This window comes from Mustela nigripes, chromosome 15 (assembly GCF_022355385.1).
Source record: "Mustela nigripes isolate SB6536 chromosome 15, MUSNIG.SB6536, whole genome shotgun sequence".
Classification (NCBI taxonomy): Eukaryota; Metazoa; Chordata; class Mammalia; order Carnivora; family Mustelidae; genus Mustela; species Mustela nigripes.
Window position 1 is genome coordinate 81,941,517 of NC_081571.1, and position 22,227 is coordinate 81,963,743.

The window sequence follows — 22,227 nt, forward strand, 5'->3', positions numbered from 1 at the left end:
GCCATCGAGCCTCTGGGCAGCAAGCTGACTCCTCTGGAATAGACAGCAGCTCATCTGGCCTGGCCTGGACATGTATTTCCACCCATGGGTTTGCCCTTCCTCCCTTGCAGGACCTCAGCCAACACCACTGTCCAAAAGTTCAGTCCCGGGTCCCCCGTCACCCAAAGCTGCTGAGGAGTGAGCCCAGACCATGGGATCCAGCAATCCTAGAACAACCCACCCCACTCACAAGGTGATTGACTCAACAGGGCAATGGGGTGGGCTCTTAAAGGCAGAGCTAGGGTGCATGCTTGGAGGTGATGGCAGATGGTCACGGGGCGGCGCTCTCTATCGCGTATCATATGCCCCAAGTCAATAGTCAGACCAGTGTTACAAAATACAGATCTCTAAGTGCACTACTATAAATTATCAGGTCTCTAATGCGTAGAATATGTGGGTTGAAGAACAAAGGTGTGGGAATTAGAGCGGCCCGTTTGCTCTTACACTCCAGTGAGTGACTTGCTTAGGGGATTTGCTCCTCTTGTCCCCAAAACCTAGGCTCTGTGGGTTTAGAGGTGAAATATCTCCATCATGATGCACAAAAGTATCCCATTAAACTTCCAGCTCTACCTCCTGCTTCAAGCTCCTGTGCCAAGAGACCAGCCCAGAAGGAAAAGAGCTGCATCTTCACAAATACAACGGACCTTAATCACCAGGAGGAACTAGGGTTCCTGTCATGAAAAGAGTCAGGGAAACAGTAGAGTTGGTACCCAGGTGACCCCCTGGGGCATCTCTTTATGGCCCCTCATCCAGTTTGGATGGTATTGAACACACGCCGCAGGCACCGAGAAGGGGATGGGGACCAGGGGCTGCGGTTCCTTAGGAGCATGAATGGGTCCACAGGTGAGCTGCATGAGCCCGCAGAGAGGCTGGCCAGAGAGGAGGGGCTCTAAAGTGAGTTGTGTAAGGAATGGAGTGATTTGAACCCCTTGAAGCCCTATGACCAGCTCTAGTGAATGATGTGTATTTTGTAACACTGGCCTGACTGTTGATAGATTCCCAGAACTTGGAGAGGCCATTCCCAGCGGGGCAAGGGGAGAGGCAGGGAGCACAGATGGGGCGTGCAGGGGCGGGCTCAGTGGGGGACGCCGAGTGCCTCCCAGCTCTCCTCCCCAGGGCAGGGAGCTCCTGTCCCCAGCTGCCAGCAGTGGCCCTGGCCAAGTTCCTCCCTGGGAAACGGTCTTGGCTGAGGGGCAGTGAGAGAGAGCGAGGTCCCCTACCAGCTGTAGACCTGTTTCCAGGCTGGGCAGCTTTAGCAGAGATGACATAAGGAATTCGGGGTCTTGAAAATGAGTTTTTTAAAAACTTCCCATTTGCCTCCAAATGACACTCAGACATGTTGTGTGCCTCCCAGAGTGTTTGCACTTCAATATTAAGACCACCTGTCACCGTCAGGTCTCACTGGACGGCAGCATGGTCCTCCTGCGGTCCTGGTAGACACTTTCTCCCTGCCTCCTTGCCCCCAGTATTATGCTCTTCGCAGCCCGAGGGGCATTTTATTAACTAAAGTCATGCCTCTTCTCCGCTAATCCTCTCCAGCTGGATTCCCATTGTTCTTGGGATGAAGAAGCCAATTCTCAGGACGCCTTACTGGCCTCGCAGGACCCACTTGCTCTGGACTCTGCAGTCTCCCCCGCATTCACCACGGAGGAGCATACAGAACCTGTAGCTCCCTCTCTTCTAACTCGGTGTCTCTCTCACCGCCTTCCTTCCAGAATGTTCTTTCCTCTTTCCCTTTTTACCTGCTGTGTTTTGTTCCGATTTCCCACTAAATGTTGCTTTCTTGGGAAAACCATCCAGACTCCAGAGAGGTTCAATGCTCTGCAACAAAGGTGACCACGTGTCCTGACTCACCCGGACAGTCCAAGTTACTACGTCCTCTCGTGCACCGATTTCATCTGCCCCCCAACCTATAATGTTCTCGGTGACAGCTACTTGTGCCTCATCGGAAGACCCCAACTACTGAAAATAGGTGTTGTTTTATTTTTCAATACCTGTCTCCTTAGAGCAACTGTAAGACTATGAGCACAGTAATATGTCTATCACGACCATGACTGAATTGCCAACATATGGTAGAATCACTGGCACATAGTAGATGCTCAACAAATATTTCTTGAATGAATGAGAGTGATGGAGAAACTCATAGCATTAGAACATCATCAAACCACTTTCACCAAGAAAAAACCCTATCAGTTTATTTATACTGCCACCTGCTATTTGTGAAAGTATTCCCACAGGCAGAAGACTGTAGGATGGTAGCCTTTAAAAAATATGAGCAGGGATACAATGGTTGCAAGTCTTGCTTTAATTTGCATGTCTTTGATAATGAGGAAGATAGACATTTTATCCCTACTATTTATATTCCATTGTAAATCTTCCATTCATTTCCTAGGCTTTTTCATTTATTACAGTCCTTGTAATGTTATTGTATCTGTGAACAATTTTATTTATTATAGGTATTAATTCTCTTAAATGGTTTATTTGAGGCAAAAATCTTCCTTATTATTGTTTTCATAATTCTTTCATTTCTGCTGCTTTTTATCTTTTATATGATTAACATTTTTATGGTAAAAATCTGTCAACCGTTTTTTCATAGTTTCATTTCTCATCTGGCATACTTTTTTCAAAATTGGAGTAAGGGTATTTTTCATATCTTTCCTGGTTCTTTAGAACTTCTTGGTTGATTTTTTTAGCTGTTGGCCAAATTTTCTTTTGATATATATGATCTATGGTGTGGATATAATTTTTTCTCTGTAATCTTTGCTTGCATAATAACTTTAAAAATAGCCAGTTATACAGATAAACCTCAGTCCAGCTCCTTCTAATTCATGACTGTTGTAGCGCACATGGATACTGAGGTGCTATTTGGTATGCAAACAGTATCATGAGGTCAGTTCCTAGGGAGGGATGTCTGGCGATCTAGGAAGCTGGGCACATGCCCATCTCATGAATTACGGTGCGTGCATGAACATTTATGGACCTCAGTGGTCCCTTTTCATGTGAGGCTGCATAAAGTCCTCTAAATCAAAGCGTTCCTTAGGATATCAAGGAAGTACAGCATGGGATTTCTGTGAATGATACTCGGAGTTGGGGCAGCTTTTCCCTGGACACACGATAGTCAACCTACTAAATGGTGCATAATGAGGAGCGTGACCCCGAAGGACATGATTTGTCCATAGTCATTGATGGAGAAAGGCTCAGTCTGGCGAAGGCATAGGGGAGGCATGTGCGAGAGGAAAATGGACCTGCTAAAATGGAGGCTTGCTTTCCTCTTAGGCTTCAGACAGAAGCTGAAGATGGAAATAGTAGTTTGACGTTCATTTAAGTCAAGTCTTTTCATTCGTGATCTTCTGGATATTTGCTAATCGCTACCTTCCTGGACTTGCATACTCAGCCTTGTGAGGACGTACATGCCTTTGGAGGACCGTGGCTGGGATCAGGGCGCAGCCGGTGCTTAGAGTCCCGAGGAACGTCTCCCTGTCTTCACAGCAGCCCAGGCAGCTGAGCCAAAATGGCAGCTCAGAGACGTCCAGGGAAAACAGATGCAGTGCGGACGGGCAAAGCCACGCACCGCGGACCGACACACCTTCTCCCTGGGTGTGCGGCACGCTCACATCTTTGCAGCGAAAGTGCATCATTTCAGACCAGCTGAAACAGAGCGAGAGACTGAGACCCCGCTAATGCTCTGACGGGTCCTGGGCCATCAGAGCGCGTTCCCACCGCTAACTTTCCGTCATTAGCTTCCCAAAGCCTCATAATAAACCGCATTTGCATTCTTACTTTTTTTCAGAGAACTAAGTAGATTTCAGACCATTTCTTTTCATTCATTTGAAATAAAGATTAGGACTCTCATTTGTTTTATGGCTTTCATTTTTGAAAGAAAAAAATGAATGCACCCAAGCCTTTTTTTCAGCAAAGAATGAAGATAGGAAATCTCCATTAGCCACAATATAGCCATTGTATTTCTCTCTTTTTAGTTAATTGGATTAAAATTTGCTTTTATGGCTATGATGATCGCTATTTCCTTTTTACGATCATTGTCATGTTGTTTTCTCCATTCATCTGACCTCGCCCGTTACATGTGACGGTTACTCCATTCAGGTGGTATTCCAAAATGCCAAACTTGAACACGAAAATAGAGATTGTAAAAGCATCAGTTTTTGTTTCCTTAAAAAAAAAAGAAAAACAAACAAACAAAAAACACATTTAAGGAGAATATCTTCACTAATTAATGCATTATTAACCTGAAGGTCAGACTAAGGCAATACTGAATCCTGCTTTTAAAAAAAATGTCCCCCAAGGCTTGCTTGCCCTCTTGTAAAATGCATATCATCCATTCAACAAATCTTTATTGATTATGCCAGTCACCATAATAGGTTTTGGCATCGCAGCACTAAACAAAACGGACAGAAATCCCTGACCCTTTGTCTGAGTTCTGGATACTCAGCAGATGGGATCCGCCACATACGGCCATGAGATGTTCTGTTTTCGTAGCCTGGAGTATTCTGGGACCTTATTTTCCTTCCGCTCAGCCTTGTTGGGGGAACTTTAATGGTGCGTAAAATTGAAACAGGGTGTAAAGAGATTTTGAGACCAAGGCTGTTTCCCCAAAAATGTTACAATGTTTAAAATCCAACTAAGCCGGTAACCACTGGTACCATAGCTGAGGCTCAGGGCCCCACGGCACCCTTCCTATTTCCATAAAAGGGAGGAAACATGTTGCTTTTGGACCTCCAAGTCACACTTTGGTCTCAAGCAAACATCTTTTTTTTTTTTTTTTTTTAAATCATGTTTGATAATCTGATATCTACAAGAAGTCAAATGTTGCCATGGCAGCATTTAAATTTTTGAGAGATTAACTAAGTTGCATTCAGATGTAAATAAATAAATAAATAAGACCGTGAGGGCAAGGACAGTCCCTCCAGGCTCCAAAGAACCAGAAAGACAAAAAGCCTTGGACACGTTGTTCCTGAATAAGTGAAAGACTTTCTCACGGGCTCTGCGTGGCACTTCTGACCCCAGACCTGACACCGCTAAAGATCATTTTCAAACCCCATTTTCAGTGGCGTTTCAGTGGGGTAAAAACGAATACCCAGCCATTGGTTCTGAGCCTAAAGAGAGAAGTTTTCAGTGTACTCGGTAATTGTTGGCAGTTGGTGAAGTCAGCCGAAGCCAGGAAAGGACAGTCAGCATGGAGCTCCGATCTACAGAACCGTGACTCCCTCCAGGAGACAGGACGTCCGATGCCCAGAGCCCATCTAGCCAAAACGGAGTGAGGACGGCTGTGGGCGGGGTCCTCACGCATCTACCATGTCTGGGCTGGCCATGGCCCGTTCACCCAAGGAGCTCCCAGGACGAGGGGGTTTGGGTGTAGAATCATAGGGCGAATGACGAACACAGCAAGGCGGGATGCTGCAGCTTGGGACAGCTTTTCTTAAGCTATTCTTGTCAGGGGGGTCGGTGTATTTCTGAGGTGGGGCCTCGGGAATGAAGGGAAGGCCCGCTGGTGGAAAGTTCGGGGGAAGATCCAGGACCGCGATCGGGAGCCCTTAGGACGCTGTTCTCCCTCGCGCTTGTGTTGGCCGCACCCTCTCCCTTGCAGAAACCTCTTCTGCCGGGACTGAGTGGACTTTAAAACATTCAAGTACGTGAAGATAGATTTTAGTTATCTTAGACTGAGCTATTTACAATAAATATAATTAGACGTGCGCTGTGTGATGGCCAAACAAGAAGGGAAATCACTAAGGTACCGACTTAATGCCGCCGTCCGTCCGTAGAACAGTTGGAGCCGCCGGGCTGCCACTTTCCAACCCACACCCGGAAAACCTCTTAAATATCGTGAAACCCTTTCAGCAATGTATGTTTTCAGCCCAGAAAAGCACTCTCTTGCTCAAGCTTTTTTTTTTTTTTTCTCTTTGCCTATCTTTCCAGAAGCCAGAGCAGCCTGGAGCCGGGGGATTTCTTCCCGGTCTCCGGGGTTAACGAGCAGGAGACCTCGGGACGATCTCCACTCTTGTGGGGTCTGGGATGGTGCTTCTGGCCCCACGTGTATCATCTACATTGTCACCGACCGACAGGGTCTCGTTGCAAGTTCTCCCCGCAGAGATGCTGAGGAAGGATGCCCTTCGGGCGTTTCCTCTGTCTCACCCTCTCAAGCCTGAGCGAAGTGCCAGCACCCGGAAAGTGTGCACCTGTTCCCCATCCCTCCCGCATGCCTCCGTCCCAGGCCGGCAGCTGGTCCTCCCCGAAGAGCCACATACCGCAGGACACAGATGACCAGGTCAGCGCAACGTTGGGAGACAGAGACATCTGGAGCATGGGTGCTGGCTCTCGTGCCTCCATCGCTCCGCTGACAGAATGATGTGAGAAATGCCCAAATTCGGCTTGCTTGGCCCAAGCAGAAGACAGGAAGGTCGGGCGAAGGAAGCAAAGGAGCGGCGCAGTCCATGACCAGATCTTGGCTGTTTACGTAAACTTCCCGTTCCCAACCTCAGCCACAAAAACCCAGAGATACAAGTGAAGGACAGTCCTGAGCTCCCGGCAGCCCGTGTCATTTCAAGAGGTTGAAAATAAAAAAAACAAACAGGAAATGTTTGCCATGAAACAGCAGTACTGTTTTGTGCACAAATGCAAAATAAAATGATTTTGCTCAGTTCAGGGCTGTGTTCACGGGCATCCCATCTTTCTGATTGAGCCACCAGCTACGTCTGGCTTTGTATCAGAAGGGATCGGATCGTTGGAATAAGGAGCCACGGTGCTCAAGGGAGTGGGGGGGCACCCACCTCCCGCTGATTCTGACTTCACCTGCGAGATCGGGTTCTCCCTGGGAATCCCACGCAGGAACGTTTGGTAACCGAGCTCACACAACACACACGGGTGTTGTCTCTAGCCCGTCTGTTGATCTCTCCTCTTCATTCGCTGCCTCAGCAGACGCCTGTTGTGCCAAGCCCCGAGCTGTGGCGGGAGGACTCAGAGTGCGGGTCCTCCGGCTGCGAATGCGCCGGTCAGCTGGGCCCCCGCTCCACGGACAGCCGGGGTTTGCTCGCTCGTCTTCTGTGAGCTGGAGAGGCGGGCCCTGTCTGTGGTCTCGGCGCAGAGGGGTTGATGACAAGCTTTACCCTTTTATTTGCTCGTTTCATGGCCTTCAGCCACAGAATCCCTCAATTTCCACATCTGTAGGACTTGGGAAAACAGCCCCAAACTCCCAGGGATTAACCAATTAGGGATTTCAGAGGATCTGGAAATCTCTTTCATGGTCTTTCTGTCTTATTTTACTGGGAGTCATGAATGTGCTTCATCGGTGCCAGTTTTATGAATTGTCAGTAATAAGCGATTTTTCCTGTTACAGTCACCACTGTGGATCTTTATTCCTGATTAAATTTATAGTTAAACGGACCCTTTTTCACGTGGGGTTTTCCTTTTTGCCCCAAAGAATTCCTCAGCACGGGGAGGGCTGTGAATGCACATGTCTGCTTCCAAAATGAATTGGTTTTGTGCTTTTGAAGTTATCTAAATGTTTTACATCGTTTCACTACAAAGGGGGGAAATTTGAGAGAGAGAGAGAGAGAGAGAGAGAGGGAAGGAGGCAGGGAAGGAGTGAGGAGAGCGCGCAGGGCAGAGGCCAGCGCATGGCCGAGGGCCTCCCGGAAAACGAGCGGCTCAACAGGACCGCACACGGGGTTAACCTGTCAGGTTTGCTCTGTGGGTTTCTATATGTTGAAGCTAATAGAACAGAACTGACGAATAAAATATTCTCATAAAATTTATGAGGCCAACGAGGAGTTATCTACAGCCTCTGTCCAGGAGCACAGCAGTGCCGTGAGACTCTTCCTAAACCATATCGTTAAGTAATGAGCTACACGACCGAGTTATTTTTAAAGTAGTACTTTGTTTATAATAATGTCTTTTTATAATCCCTAACTTCTAATTAGTATAAAATAAATCACCCACCCAGCACATTCTGTCATTACCAGATTACCTGCGCCTTAGAAGAGAATGCCTCTTTATTGCATTTTTAAGTCACAAGCATGTGAACAAACATTTCTCTCACTAATGGTATTTTCCCAAGTTTACTAAGAGCACATATTTTTCTGTATGTCCAAACGACTAACGTTTATTTTTACACAAAAACTTGATTCCTTCATGGCACCATGAAAAGGGTATTTTGCCCTTTTTTTAGACCCAAACACGCTCCTTTTTTATCCAAGAATTTCATGGCTCTTCCATTTAACTCATAAACACATTCATTCTGTTATATAGCGTGTCCTGGGAATAATTCCAGGAAAAACAAGTCCTATCCCTGCCTTTTCATTTTGAAAACAACCGTATTTACTTATATAACCCTTCCAGACACAGGTGGCAGGGCGGCCCCCGCGGGTCCCGATGCCCCCGCGGGCTGAGCGGTCTCCCAAGGTTACCCCCAACCAGGTCCGGGGCTGCCCTGACCCCAAGCAGTTTCCAGCCCAGCTTCTGGGGGGCACGGAGGGTGGTGCGATTGGCTGTCCCACGCAGGCCGCGGGCACGTGGTCGCACCGGGAGGCGGCCTTCTCCCTGACCTTCCCAGTCCCTCCTCTGTTTCTCATCGACCAGAGGGGCACGAAAGAGACCTTCCATCCAGGCTGACCCCCCAGCAGAGGGGATGCGGGAGTCACGAGAGAAACGGCGCTGTGGTGGACATTGCCAGTGGACCCCAAGGGCTGTCGGGGGGCTGGTTTAGCCGAAGCTGGACAAACGGGCAGCCCACGGGCCTGAGAAGGGCACAGGGGACTGTTTGCGGGTGTGGGAACAGCTGATGCCAAGGCCTCTTATGCAATCGCACCTGTCCTGTCCAAGGGACAGAAACACGATCTCTCAGGGACCCGACGCTAAGTGTAGCGAAGGAGACTTCGGAGCTCTCAAGGTCTGCAGGCAGCCGGGAGAAGCAGCGCGTCAGCCGGGAGCCCCGGGGAGAAAGGCACCGCGACCTGGCATCTGGCAGAAGCAAGGGCCCGCCTTGGGGTGCAGAGTTTCGGAATTCTGTGCACAGGAGATAAACAGAGCAGGTCTGAGGTGCCCCAGGCAGACAGAAGAGGAAGGCCAAGAAGAGAAAGACGGATGCCATGAGCGGCCCCGGCCGTCCCAGGGCAGCCCCGAGAGCCTGAAGAGACCCAGGACATGCCTGCGGGCCCTGGAGTTCAGCCCATGGGCACTGGAGACAGTGACTGACCCTGCGGGCCCCGTCGTGGGACCTGCCACGGCCCCTTGCGACGCACCCCCACAGACAGACACCCAGCTCCCTCCGGGGAGCTGACGTCTAACGCCTCTTTGCCATCGTGCAGCACATTCACAGCTCCGGGGCCACTTCCTTATGACGGGCCTCGATGTCATTTTCTTTCTGCATTTTTGTGCTCTGGGTGCTCGAGCTCCCTGGAACAGCGATTTTACAGTTTTCGTCAAATTGGGGAAATTTTCGCACATGATTTTTTCAGAGTCTGCTGCTCCTCCCTCTCCCTCCGACGAGGCCGCCGGAGGCTGTCGGCCGATGGGGAGGGCCCTGCTCCTTCCTTGCCCGACACGTCTCCGCTCTGGGTCTCACCTACATGGCATACATTTCTCCCGCGGTGGGTTCAGGCTCGATGACCTTTCTGCTGGCGGGATCCGCCCCGATCGGTCACGGTTTCCTCCTCGGCCGTGCTTTCCACCACGGGACGTTCGCTCGGACTCTTCCTCCGTCGCGCGAGCCTGCCTCCCACACTCTCCATGCGTCCTGCAGTCTTGAAAACCGTTCCCGCCACCGCCGGAGTGTCTAAGCTCGTTCCGTGTCATTTTCAGATCTTATTTTGGGTCTGTTTCTATCTGCCTGCTTCTTTTCATACTGGTGATCTTTTTATTGAACGGCAGACATTCTGCATTTTCTGCAGGACGGATGTTTTTACATCCCCCTAGATAGCCTTGGGCCATGTTCTAGGACAGAGTTAGGTGACTCTGGGACAGTCTGATCTTGATCTCAAGGTCCTGCGTTCAGTGGGACCCATGCCACCTTTGGTCCAGGGCTCAGCATACCCCCTGCTCAGACAAGACTCTTCTCGTCCCCCTGCGGATACACCGTGAATTAGAAGTGCCTTCCTCCCCTGCTGGTGGTCCTACACTCTGTTGCTGGCCTTCTGTAAACTCCCTAGACTGTTCCCTTGACCGTTCTGGGCCATCCTTGTCCCGGCCAGGGGCAGGTCCCTTGTGAGCACACAGTGACCCTCCGCCAAAGTCCTAAGGGGACCCCTCTGCTAATCTGGAGAGCATTCTCTCTCTCTCTCTCTCTCTCTCTCTCTCTCTCTCTGCAGCTGTCCTTTCCTGGTACCCGATTGGGGGAACAGTAGCTCCTCTGGCCTGTATGGACCCTGAGCTCCATCTCCTCTGCGCAGGGAAAGAGCTAGTGTCCTCCTGGGGTGCCATCTTCCCGCCCAGGCATGAGTGATGCAGTCACCGACTCACCTGTTGGGTGTCTGTCGGCCTCTCAGTGCTGTGCTGCTGATGTCAGAAAGCCCGTGCCTCTTAGGTTTTACTCTTTCTTCTGTCCTCACAGGTAGGACAGACGTCCAGTCCCTGTAACTTCATCTTGGTTGGAAGCAGAATCAAAAACAAACAAGATCTATTCTTCAGAAGCTGTAAAAGGCCAGTGCGTGGAGGAGACGAATGGGGCTGAGTCATCCAAGACTGTGTCAAGTAACGGCAGAATTAAATACACTAACCCAGAGAGAAAAGTTTGTCTACGATGATTTACAATGATTTCTTCCTTATCCAGTATCAATCCATTGGTTGTTTATCTTATAATGTGTCATTAATTAATTAACGGCTTTCTGATGGCCACTTTCCATTCTAATACTGATAGGAATTATCTCATTTATTACCCAAAATAATCTTTTCAGGAAGGTATTTTCAAAACTCCCATTTTAGGGACTTGACAACTAACACAGAGATAGGAAGTAAATCACTCTGGGCTTTGCTTGGACTCTAATCGTGCAGAAAAACTCAAAACTACTCAGAACTAGAAAGAACCCAGGACCTTAAGGATGAAAGAGAAGATGGTCTCTGCACGGCTTGGTTAGAGACCCGGTATCAGTACCACCATAACCTGTTAGTCGCATCTGTTTCTTTTCTCAAGGCTGGAGCAGTCGGGAAACAGGGCTACGCATCATCACGGAACCCTGCGTTCCTGCAGTGTCTCCAGGCCTGCAGGTGCACATCCTCGACCCCTCTGAGACCACCATCCGGGAGCCTTCAGCCATGGCTCTGGCATCCTAACACTGTGGACGGTAACGAGACACTCCCCCGTTCCACGCACTTCACGCATGTTTGCGGTCAGTGCACCTGTCGAAATCCTGGACTTCACGATCCTCACGCATATCAGCATCGTAGGTCCAGGAATCACATAGAGCAGCTCAGTTAGGAATCTGTTTTTTAACTGGTTGATGTTCACAATTGTCTTCAGTCCATGTCCGGCACCTTGAACCTGACGTGCGGAGGTCACAGGATGCCCGTGCAATGCTGTCTGTGCATTTCACTCCCCATCCCCTGTCTTTTCAGCTTTTTAAGAACAGATTGATTGACTGATCTCAGAGAGAAAAAGAGACAGCCGGGGGTGGGGAGAGGGACAGCCGGAGAGAGAAACTCAAACAGACCATGCGGAGCAGGGAGCCTGACATGGGGCTCGATCTCGTGAACTCGAGATCGTGACCTGAGCTGAATGCTTCACCTACTGGGCCACCCGGATCCTCCTACTTATCTTTCCAGCTTTGATGTGAATTCACAGAGGCCACAGAAGTGGCTGGAATGTAAACCTGGGTAGAATGCAGAGGGACAAAGTGTTTGTGGCCTCTGGAGTCGCTCTGGGACGCTGTCAGTCTTCCCCTGTGGAAGGGAAAGGGAGTGAGGAGGGACCGAGAGCTTCTAAAGGTGACGTACGTCCCTTCCTCTCACTTTCTCAGCTGCACAAGTGACATGCCCTCAGCAAGGTGGGGCTGGGCTCACACAGTCCCCCCAAACCTTCTCCCTGAAGGACGTGTGGTTCCACGGCCAAGCCTGAGACCTATGGGCAGAGAAATAGCACGTCCCCAGGGAAGGAAAAGGAATATTTTGAATGACAAGTTCTACCCCAAAGAGGGCGGGCTTTCCCTGTTGACTTCAAGGACTCAGCCTTGCCTTTTCCCAGTGATAGCAGAGCTGCAAACTGTAGGGACCCGAACACAGCTGCAGAACCCTCTGGAACACAGAAACACAAGAATTGGTGCTGAGACACAAAGCTGTTGCTCCCATCAGGGTGCGGACTGGCGAGAAAGACGAGTAACCCACAGCATTGGGACCCTCCCGCTCTGGCAATTATCACGTGGGTCTCAACTCTTCAGACTGGCCCCCGTGGGGCAGAGTTCAACCCCTGCCCTGTCTGGTCCTTGTAACGCAGGCATGAAAAATTCAGAACACAGATGTCAGTCAATAAAGAGGAGAAAAGTCTATCAGGAGCTTGAACAAAGATGTTCTCTCTGTGTAAGGCCCTCGCCGCCCTAGGGAAACAAGGTAAAATGGAGTTTAATTGTCTCATTTAAGAAACTGAGATTATTTTATTCACATAAAAGTGCCATAGATAAAAAAAATATAATTGCAGAGGCCATAGACAACACCCAGGAGAGGAGCTCTCTGAATCCGTAGCAAGCTTTAAAAGCTTCATTTCCCTCTTCCGAACGTGGTGCAGAAGATCAATTTAGCTATAGAATTAGGAGCCACAAGCAGCATGGAAAATTGCATGGCGGAGCCTGCAGGAACAGGCTGGCTTAGAGAAGATCTCTGGATGGCGTGAGGAATTTCGAAAGCTGGACACGCAGCATGGAAATACGTTGTGACTGTCCTGCGTGAACCCTGCAGACCCCAGCACCCGAGAAGCTCCCAGCACAAGGGGTCAGGTTATCAGGCAGAGCCTCGGACTGCCTGGCCGTTGGCTCTGGAAACTGTCACATCCCGGAAAACCTTCCCTGACGGGGCTTCTGTGCTGTCCCAGCAGCAGTGTCCCTGTGCCTCGCCCCATATGGAGCGCTGGCAGGCCACGTCTGCGTGCAAAGCGGGCTCCCCATCCCGTGTGTTATACCGACAGGCAAGTATCAGCAATTCTCTCTCCTTCCGTCTCCCATTACGTGTCAACACATATAGGTCGTCAGTGTCACAATTAAGAATTCCGTAACTACACAAACTCACAGTCACGTGCGTGCACTATGTCTGTCCACGGTGTGACGCTCACAAGCAGAGAGCCGTGCGAAGTAGAAGATGGACAGCATCATCGACATGGGGCGCTTCCAACACCGAGCCCACGGAGGCGCGCTGGACCCCATCAATCCCAGACCTGGTTGGCGGGCGAGGAGGAGGGCAGGGCCCTGCCCTGAGATCACGGGTGGGCAGAGGGCAAGAGCACAGGAAATGAGGAAACACCAACCAGGGAAACCAGAGTCTGGTCGGGAAGGAGCAGTTTGCCCAGCGTCAAAGGAAAGAGGATCGAAGCCACGTCCGAAGCCTTCAGGCACCTTCCAGGACTGATCTGAGCAGAGTGCGGGCCCCGGTCCACTGGCAGCTCATGGACAGGCCTGGCCCCGTCTGTCCCCACCAGTGTGCACGGATCCCCGAGGAGCGGGGCCGGGGCTGCCCCCGGGATTTCCTGCACCGTGACCCGCCCTAGGAGAGCGTCTCCCACCGCAGAGCCGCATGCATGTGTGCACCCAGTGCCCTCAACACACACACACACGCACACACGCATGCACACACACGCGCACACGCACGTGCACACACACACACACCCCGAGAGGGGAGTCTGAGTAGCATCTGTCTTCACCGGGTGTGTCAAACACTGGCTCTTTATTCTATTCCACTGAATCCTTAAGGATCATGACCAACTAAAATGACTCCACAGTCCCTGACGGGCGGACTGGTGTTTGAGCAGCGGCAGATGCGGGTGCCCGCGTGAAGGGTAGAGGCCAGCAGCCCTTGGAAACCGCCCTCGGGGAGCTTTTGACCAGAGCTGGGCCAGGAGCATGTCTTCCGGGAGCGGGAGGCCTGGCGGCACCGGGAGGCCGGGCGGTGAGCTCTCCGGTGCAGGAACTGCACCTCTCAAGGGGGGACCATGAAGCAAAGCCAGGAGAGGAGGTCCGGGAAGGAGCCGGTGCCCCGTGCTGCAGCCCCAGTGCAGCGGCCAAGGGATGTGGGAGACGGGGATCTCCACCCCAAGGTTCTCTCCCTCCCGAGCCCTCCACTTCATTCTCTGGCATTAACCGGAGCCTCCAGGCATCATTGATTCCTCGAGGATGGAGTGCTTGTACCCGGGGCGGGGTGGGGGGGGGGACTGAGGAGGGCTGGGGCCCAGGGCCCCCAAGAGGCTTCGGAAATGGGGGAGAAGTGAGACCAACTTCCTGACCCTCCCCTGCCCCCTGATACCTTCACTCTGCCTTGGGAGCACGCCCCGATCTGTGACCCTGTACCTGTCCCGGGTGCCACGGGCGGAGGTTGGAAAAGCCCGTGCTCCTCCCCAGACCTGACCCAGAGGCAGAGAAACACGTGCTGTGTTGACCGTGAGGAGCTTCTCCGTCTGCTGCTCTTCTGGGCGTAGAGGCTGCCTGCTCCTGGCGCGCTCGGCCCCTTGGCCGAGTCCTGCTGTTCCCTGGGAGGAGGCCACGTCCACACTGCACTGAGGGGGTGACCACTGGGTGCTCAAGGGGAGGGGGCATTTCTTCATCTCATGGAGGCTACATCCTGCTCGACCCAAGCTTAAAAAACGAACGTACCCAGAGCTAAATATAGCAAACTGGCAAATCCATCACAGTCCGAGGACTCGGCAGGGGACCCCGGGCGGTGAGATCACTCTCCTCCGCCTTCCCAGGGACACACGCACGCACACTCGCACGTTCGCTGGCACGCATCCACTCGGCACCGCCTGTGTTCCAAGCTCCACACTTTCCAGCTTCGTTATTCTCTGGGCTTCTTTTTTCCTCTCCTGTGTCCAGCTGACCTGGCAGCGAACCAGGCTGGATCCTCGGGCCATGTTCCCGTTAGTAACCCTTCCTCGTGCTCTCCGTGGTCACTCGGCTCTTGGTGGAGAAGTTTCCGGGGAAAGAGAAGCCCCGGGGAGACAGGGGCACCATGGGGAGGGTGACCCCAAGCAGACACCGCCCAGCACGACCTTGCCAGAACCCAGCCGTTCTCCCTCAAGGTGCGCAAACGCGAGTAAAGCTGTTTTGTTCACCCCAAATACAAGGGCTCGGCAGGCCAGCCACACCATCTCTGTCAGACGGAGAGCCCGGGATTCATCACTTCCCCAACGCTTCTCAAAGTAGGTGGTTCATAGAACACTTCAATACGATCACAGACCGATTCTCAAATAGAAGTTAGACATGTCTTGGAACAATGAAAAAAAAAAAAAGAAGTTAGGCTAAATATGCTGTCGCTTCTATTTATGTAAGTAAATTCTAGAAAGTAAAACCCTCGACCCGCTATTGGTGCTGCGTAAATATCCATTTTGGGGTGAACTCACGACACTGAACATGGAATCTCTCATGATAGGTTAACTTCCACCCGGTATTTACGTCCCGTCTGAGAGGAATGTTATTAGCTCCGCTGCATCACGAGGAAACTGAGAGTCTCCGAGGCCACCTAACCTGTCTGCAAACGGCGCGGCGAGGGGTAGATCCGAGATCCAAGCCCGGGTCCCCTCGCCGGTCTGCGTGTCTCACTACGGAAATAGAGCCTCCCGGCATTGGACACCCGCTCTGAGGAGCTGAGACAATGCCAGGCATGGTTGGTGATCGTTGTCCTCCAAGGTCGCTCTGCCAGCACGATGTCATGAGCTGAGCGCTGTAGGGTCGGAAACACGCCCATGCGATCTACCAGGAGGAAAGAACAGAGACGATCATCTAAAGTCCCCGAGCTGAGGGTTAAAACCAGCGTCCCTGAACGCTTAGGAGAAAAAAGAAAGCTTTGCTCGTTAACAAACGCAGACAGAGACGGGCCCGGCTGCTCTGTTTTGAGGAAACCGCTCCCGGTGGAACGGGGTTGCGGACTCTGAAAGCGTTCTTCCCGCCGGAAGGCACGCCACCAGCCTACCTTCACGGCCACCAGTGGGGTTGCTGGGTGGAAAAGAAAACTCGTTTGATTTTTCTATTTATTGGCAAGGATAAGGGATTAAGCAGGAATAAGCTATAGGTGTCCTAATCGAGGGCAGAGGGAAACAGTCTGGGCTCTGTTAACCCTCTTGGCTTTATCTCTTCTCTCACCTGGAAACTTTGATGTCGAAAATATTATCAATTTCCAGACAGTTCTGATAACCAAGCAACACAGACTTGTAGGATTCAATTTATAAGAAATAGATACATAACCTTTCCCTAGAGAAAAAAAAAAACAAACCACTCTGATTTCGCTGGGATTAGACAGTCAGCATACAACACGGTTGCTTAGAAACTTTCCTTTTTCACACACAAGTGCAACATAAAATAGCTTCCAACAAAGGAATGGAGTGTTGCTAAATAAAGATGTCTTCCCAATGACCAAATCCCTCGCCAAAGGTAACACATCCTTTAAGATCTGTTTGCAAAGACAGTCTTTTGTCTTCTGTCGTGGCTACAAGCCAGAACTGTGCACAGATTTTACTTTTGCGGTTTGTCTTAAAAGCGCCCCAAAGTGCTCTGCTTTCCAATTCCTAACACAAGTGTGTAAGGCATCTTGATTTGATTCGGGGCTCTGCTACAAAGTTTCCTTTCTGCCAGTGCTCTTAGGAGATGTTCTGGCCAGACTTGTGGCTGTTTGACACCTTCTGCTACATTTTAATTTAAGATTTGACCAGTCAAAGCCCAGTGGGACACCGGCTTGGAGCAGCGCCCCTTTGTGGGCCCAGCCTCGTGGGAGGATGGGTTTGGAGCTGGTTTCATTAGCCTGCTAATGAAGATCCTTTCTTTTGGTTTTTTGTTCCAGGCATGCACATCTTTGAGTGTTTTACCTCTACTTTGACATCGGTTGGAATTCTGAGCAAGATTCAGAAAACCAGTTCACTGTGTGATCGCGGGTCTCTGAAATTTCCCAGGCTTTCATCTCTCTGTCCTCCTCGGCCCCTTTGGACAAAATTCAGTGTGGAGCCGGCCCGGAGATTCAAAGCGCTCTTCATGGGTTTGCTGAATAGATCCGGGGATGAACACAAGCTACGTTTCCTAGTAAATTTTCTTTTGGTTTTGCATTGTAGATTTTTTTATTTTATTATTTTGTTGTAGGGGCACCTGGGGGGCTCAGGCGGTGAGGCATCTGCCTTTGGCTCGGGTCATGATCCCGGAGTCCTGGGATCGGGCCCCACATTGGGCTCCCTGCTCAGCGGGGAGCCTGCTTCTCCCTCTCCCTCCGCCCCTCCCCCTACCTTGTGCACTCTTGAGTGCTCTTGCTCTCTCTCGAATAAACAAAATCTTTAAAAAAAATTTAACTATAAAATAAAGCCTATATACAGAAAAATACCCAGAACAAAGATATAGCTCAGTGAACTATTTATAAGGCACCTACTGCCATTAATAAACAGTACGGACCGTGGTCACACTCCAGAGCAGCCCCCCCATGGGAGCTGTCCCTCTCAAAGACTCTTTCTCCTCCCCAAATCTTGCAGGAACGACTTCCTTGCCTTTCCTGACGGGTTATTCATGCAGGTGCACCCCCACTTGACATTATTGAGGTCTGCCCATCAAAGAACTAATTTATCTTCTTTAAAGGTCTCTTTCTAGTCACATTGCCTTGCTCATCTTTTATTTCCCTAAAGTCAGATGGTTCAGAAGATCTGGGCTATGTTATTCGGCGTGTACGGACTCTCACTTTCTGGATTTTGCCAGTTGCGTTTTCTTTGTGCAGCTCAGCATGCGCGTCTGTCCTTTGCTTTCCCTGCAAACGGACAGCTGAGCCTAGTTTAACGCCTGTGGCAGGAGCACGGGTGATGACACACGGTTTCGTCAGAAGGCACAAGATCCCTGAAATGTCCTCCATTTTTGGTGGTAGCTATTCTTTCCACTCAGGGGTTGCAAAATGATGATATTTCAATTCTATTGTGTGAAAAATCATTTGGAATCATTTTAAAGCAAGAAACATTTTCTCATCTCTTAACTTGATTATCCGGTGCTACATTTTGTATTTTGAAAAACCAGGACAAACACCTGTTTCTTCTCTTACATGTATCCAGTTTCAAAGACATCTCCAAAATGCAATTGATTATTATTTTTTTTTATATCATCACAAAACTAAGAGTTTATTTGCTGGGTTTCAAGCCATTGAATTTTGATCCTTTTTGAAGTTCAGATTTTCCTATTTTGGTCTGTAGAAGCTTCTTGAAATTGGGTCTTGAGTCTCTTGACCTGGTCCTACTGAGCCTGACAGCTTCCTTGCTGTCTGGTACTCAAGATGTTCGATGCTGCACTAGTCTCCCACCGCAGATCTGGGGTCCGCCACTTCTTCGAGAAGCCTGGTTTTATTTCATGAGAAATGGCAGCACAAGGCCACCGTCTTGGCATCAGGAGTGCTCATTGCTCCCGGTGGACCCTTGTTTTTAAGTCTTTTCAGCAGAAAGAGTTTAACAGTAGACATTTGATAGATGATTTAATCATCTATTTACTCATAAACTATTCCTCGAATGCATGTCAAAGCTTTCAATTTAAATTCAGGTTGAAATAGTTTGTATTTGACCTATTCAATATTAAATCCCTGTTGCTTCTTCCAGGCCAGAAATCCTGGCTCTGAAAGATGCGGATGATGAGAAACTTAGAACATCCCGTAACCACTCGCTTTCCCATGCCGCAGAAACAGTGGTCTCAGAATAGCAATACTAAGCTGCCGGCCCCAATTTTAATGAGGAAACAGTTAAAATTTACACACGTATCCAAATGCTCTCTCCAGCGTTTGCCTTGTCCTTTCTAGACCTCCGCGCCATCCTTGTCGGGCCCCGTAAGAGTTTCGTGCCAGGCTCCCTGATTCTCACTTAGTCTGATTTCCTTTAGTGACTACACGCATCTTACTTCAAATTTTCTGGAGTCACTTTGGTTGCCCGAAACGTGTTCTTTAGTTGATTCTGTAGGAAGAGATGAGAGAAGAAATTTCCCCAGATTTGTCAATGTTATATTTATAACATTGGCATAGTTCTAAGTCTGTCAACTTAGGAAGACCTCCTTCTTGTGCTGATTCGTAGAGTTTTCTAGAACATGGCAGCTTCTCTTCTGGACCCCATGTCCTCCTCTGCCCCTCTCCCTCATTTTGGTCTGGACCTGCCGTCTTGCTTCTTCTCTATAGTTATTACTGACGTTAACTATGCTTTCTCTCGAGGTTGCTCCTCCGTATGCAGCCTGCCCCGGAAGACTCATGGGAGTTCTTTGCCAAGGCTTCCTGGGATCTAGCTCCTGACTCGAGATCTGACCGCAGACCCTTCGCACCTCTTCAGGACAAACACCCCCGATCAACAGCGCTCAGCCCCTCTATTGGCCCGTCGAGGGCTTCTTCTGGCCACGGTCCTTAGTGCTGCTTCCATGACTTCCCACGTGGGTGCTGGGAGGGTGTGGACCGCTCATTCCAGTGACTTGTGTCCAGGTTTGGTGGTGGCCCCTTGTTATTTCATTTTATTGTAGACATTGCCAGTGGATGTTCTTCTTTGACCATTTAACCACTTCTTTTATCTGGGCATTTGGGGAGGTTCAGAACTGTTGGGACCATCGACGCCATCACCGGAGATCATTCTTTCAAAGTCTTTTAATTGTCTCATGTGGTTATCTTTCTGCTTCAACGGCATTCTTGATTCTTTTAGGGGGAAGGACCTCAACACAAGTCTGGTTCTGTGTGCTGGAGTAAGCCTGTGTGTGTGGTTCCTACCTGTGAATTACATGTAATGTATCAAGTGAGTAGAAATTTAAAGAGGGACCAAACTGAGAGGTCCCCCAGTCTGACGCTTTAAATTTACAGCACTGGACTTTGCCTTCTTTTTTTTTTTTTTTTCCTGAAATATGTCATTAGTCTATTTTTTGATGTTTTTATTAATGAAGGGTTCTAAAAAGTATAATATAACAAGTTTATCCATCCATTCTTTCAGTTTTCTGAGTTTTTCATGTACTTAGTAAAACTTCCTCCTTCCTGAATAATTATGATAGAAGTCTTCATGGGAACCTGTATTATCTGTGAGTTTATCAGGGTTTATTTTTGTTATTGATTTTTTTTAAAGATTTTATTTATTTATTTGGCAGCACAAGTAGGTAGAGAGGCAGGCAGAGAGAGAGGAGGAAGCAGACTCCCCGCTGAGCAGAGAGCCCGATGCGGGGCTCGATCCCAGGACCCCGGGATCATGACCTGAGCCGAAGGCAGAGGCTTTAACCCACTGAGCCACCCAGGTGCCCCTTTGTTATTGATTTTAATAAACATTGACTCCAGCTGAAAGTTATCTTGATGTTGGCAATGTTTCATTGTTTTTTTCCTGAAGATAGAGACTCAATTGTTCCAACACCATTTGTTAAATAATAATCAAATCGTTTTTTTCCCAAAAGACAACAAATACCATCCTTATTAGTTATTAAATTCGTAGGTATAGTGTATATTGACTCTCTTTATGAATTAACTTTTTCCCCTTCCTTCCTAAATTTTCACCTGTCATTCCTTCCTCTCACCTGACAATGCAGCTGGTTTCTCCAAACCAGGGGTACACAGGGTGGGCACAGCGAATGCTGCCACTGGTGGCTGAGGTTCATGGAAGGGCTCCTCAGGTTTGCCTTTTAAGCATGATACCATCCTGGCTTTTGGATTGATATATAGAAATATTCATATCTATTTATTTTCTGTTTATCCCTATTTTGAGAATATATTTTGTTCAATTAAGAATAGAGGTTAAATTTTAATTTAATTTTAATTTCATTTAATTTTAAAATTAAAAAATTAATTTTAATTTTAATAAGTGCCTTTTCAACTTCAATGGAGGTAAGCTCGTGATTGTTTTCTTTTTTCTTTTTTTTAAGATTTTATTTATTTATTTGACAGAGAGAGATCACAAGTAGGCAGAGAGAGAAGGAAGCAGGCTCCCCGCTGAGCAGAGAGCCCAACGCGTGTCTCGATCCCAGGACCCTGAGATCATGACCTGAGCCGAAGGCAGCGGCTTCAGCTCAGGTCTGAGCCACTGAGCCCCCCAACCCACTGAGCCACCCAGGCGCCCTGTGATTGTTTTCTTTACTACTTTAGTATAGAACTTGCATTGATAGGTTTTCTAATATTGAATCATTTTTCTTAAAATAGACCCCCCTACTTCTTCATAGCGTGTTTTTTTTATATAAATTTGGATTCTGTAAGCTAATATCTGATTTATATTTCCGCTTCTTTATCCTCAGTGAGACAGACCTGTGACTTCTCTTTCTTTCCCTTTTCGCTATCCATGTTGGCATTAAAAGAAGAATGCAGAATTATTGTCTGTGCTCTGAAGCAGTTTAAAGGGTACAGAGGTTATCCGAATGTTGAAAGATTGTCAGAAATCCCCAAGGAATCCCTCTGCTACGTTTTAAGACATATGATTTGTCAACTGTTGGTTTTTTCTCCTTTGATAGTCTGCTCTGGAGTCAGTTCTGTTAGTGTTTCCAAATCAGCCATTTATCCTGATTCTTGAATTTGTGTGCATAATTTGGATCAAAATAGTCTTTTTTATAATTGATGTGATCTTTTTTGTAAGTCCATCTTCCCTGTAGGAATCCTCAAAAAACACATGCATTTGTGTTTTAGCCTGTTGATCTCCATGAATAAGTTAGTTATGAGTGAATCCAGTTTTAAATTTTTTTAAAGATCCTTGTTTTTGAACAATTGCTTCAACTAGTTTTTCTCTGCTGACTCATACCTTTCTATTTGTATATTTATTGGTGCGCTCCATATGTTACATTAGGTGAGCTACAGTGTTCTTTTCTTATTTGTAGAATTCCATGCTGATTTATATGACTTACACACCCTGTTTGTTAATACAAATAAATGCTTACGCCTATCAATTGTCCTTTGAATATTGTTTCAGCTGTGTGGCACAGATTTTCATAGATTTCATTTTATTATCATTGTTTCCTATGCAGTACATGGTTAGGGTTTTTTTTTTTTTTTAATCCTAGAATTTAGTTTTTTGCAGGGGGCATAAATACTGGTAATTATAGAGAGGAGTGTTTC